We start from the raw sequence: 2,932 nt of genomic DNA on the forward strand, positions 1-2,932 counted from the left end.
TCTACAACCATTACATATATATTGTTATTGGTTGTGTTTTAGGGTCTGAGGCATTGGCATAATTGCTCAAAAAAGGGGTTTTGTGTGTGGAGGCTTAGTCTTGTCACAGGCTAAGCTTACTTTGGCCCAATTCTTGAATAATACTTACGAGTCTGTGAAAGATCAATTCTAAAGCCAATCGGGAGAAGTGATGAGGGTGTTACATGTTTTATGGAGGCAAATTTGTCAAGACTCGTGGATTTGATGGAGTCATATGCGCAGATTTCGGTAGAAGAGTTATGCAGAGTATTGGGTTTACCCATAACCATCAAACTTGGTCCGCTCCTTGGAAGGTTCCATAATGGATATGATTATCTTTTAATTTAAGCATATAAATACTTAAAGAGATAATGTTTTTGAATTTAGATTCCTTAGATAGAGTTTTGATAAGGTTAGATTAAATGTAAGTCATTGATGTAGTTGATTTAGATCGTTGGTTTTTTAGGGTCTTAACTATAAATATAGAGCTCAACCTCTCATTTGTAATTATCCATTAGAAATCTTCTATTGAGAGAGTAATAAACTCATGCATTTACTCTTGAATTCTTTCTTGTTTCCTTGTTGCATTTGTTTCTAGTTTTTCTAGCCTGTTGGCTTGTTTCTCTTGTGCTTAAGCCTTTGTGGATTGTGTTGCCGATCGTGAAGACCGAGTAGTCTCGAGAGTGCTTATTTCCCCATAATTCTTTTAGAGTTCCAAAGTGGTTAAGTCTTTGTGACTTAGAGAGTTTCGACAGTACTTGTGCTTCCAAGAGTTGTTCAACCTTGGTGGTTTGGATTATCCCAATTGGTGTTTAGCTTCTGCATCGTTGGTCTAACCCTAGCGAGTTAGTGTGTCACTTTGTGAGCCCGAGTCTCACAAAGACGTGGTAAAGGTTAACTTAAGCGCCTTTTCAACTTAGAAATCGTCTAAGTGTCGCATGAATCTGCTAGCAGAAGTCTAGCCCCGTGACAATATATATGTATTTAGTGACACTCGTTTGTTATATCTTTACTAAAAAATCCCTCCAAGCTATGTGGAGACGATACTCACTCACTACTATATTACTTGCTCAATAGTGTACACTTGCACATATTTTGCGTTCAATTTTAGCACTCACACATCGCAACAAAATAGTAAATGTATGATTTACCCTAAATTTAAATTATTTAAAATTAAATAGATATTTTAAAAATAATATTATTTCAAATAAATAATTAACTGAATTTTTAAAAAAAATTATAATACTATAAACATACTTTTTTTATAATTATTTCATATACTTTTTATAAAATATATGCATTATTTAATTATTTTTTATTTCTAAATAAAATAAAATTTTAATTTTTAATTTAATAATGATATAAGTAAGTATTAAGTTTAGTATAATAAAAAAATCCACACTATAGTTGAGTGACTAAGTTTTCGGTGATTAATTTAAAATGTCCTAAATTTAAAATCTTATAATCATAGAAAATTATTGATTTTGTTATGATATGTTATATAAGTTAAATTCAAAATGTGGTGAAATTTATTTAGACAACTAGTTTAGCTCAATGGTTGAGTGATTTGTTTATCATGTAAGATACTCAATATCAATTCATAATAGGAGATAGAATATTTTTATCTTTTTATCTCATAAGCGGTGACACATGTCACCCCTAATTGGTTAAATAAAATTAATTAAAAGTAATAAAAAATAATGTGATAATTAAAAATTAAAAAAATGACATATCATGTCTCATAATCATTACCTTCAATGAAAAATTAAAGTTTAATACTAAAATTAAACAATAATGATAATTTAATTACAAAACTATAATTTATCATTTTTAATATTTATTTAATAAAAATAATTTAATTAATAATATATTTTTATGCATTATTTTAATGATATATTACTATATACAACGTGAGTCGTAAAATTTTCCATTACATGGTTGATTAATATAAGTCACAAAGGCTGATGAAAGGATCAAGCTCGACCACCACCACTACACACAAAAGGAAACTTCTTTCCTATAATTTTATGATGTCCCTAATTTGCCCTTTCTCGAATGTCTACATTCCTTGGGACGGAACCATACATCTGTAATTTGACTGTAATGCAAGTTGACATTGACCAAAATATCCCCAACCTCCTCGTTTTTGACCCGTTCCAACTTTCTCTGCTCCTCTAACTGATGACGATTCAACTATTAACTTAACAATGGATATCAAGAGGTGCCCAATTACATTTGAGGAAAACCCTCGTCATAATTGGGACAAGGCTACTCACATTTTATAAAATTTTAATATCTTTTTAGACGTAAAATTAAAAAATATCTCTAACGTTTTAATTTGAATAAAATGATCATTAATGAGATAAATAAATGTTATTTTATTTAAAACGATAAGTTTTATGACTTCAAAATGATAGCGTGACATGTGTTATATTATCATTTTGAATACGTAACATGTATTACGTAATTATTTATATATAATTAATATGCGTCACATCATTACTTATATCATATAACATGTACTACATCATATTTATAAACATATGATGTGTCACATTATTATTTTAAACACATTACATATATTATATCATCACTTTAAACATATGATATGTATTATATCATCACTTTGGATACATAAAACTACTACATCAACGATAACCGTTGATTATTGATTAACTAACCATTTCATCTAAAATAAAATATTTTGGACTAAAATGTTATTTAAAATAAAATTGTTAACTAACAATTTATTTTGAACAACAAAAAATCTTAATTAACAATTCATCTACATTAAAATATTTTAAACCAAAATATTTAAAAAAAAAATAAGAATTAAATTAAATATTAAAGATTTTTTTTGGACATTGTACCATCTTCCACCAATATTCAATTCAACCTTTTTCAACAGAGTTTT

The sequence above is a fragment of the Hibiscus syriacus genome, unplaced genomic scaffold (assembly GCF_006381635.1).
Source record: "Hibiscus syriacus cultivar Baekdansim isolate YM2019G1 unplaced genomic scaffold, ASM638163v2 tig00110209_pilon, whole genome shotgun sequence".
Taxonomy (NCBI): domain Eukaryota; kingdom Viridiplantae; phylum Streptophyta; class Magnoliopsida; order Malvales; family Malvaceae; genus Hibiscus; species Hibiscus syriacus.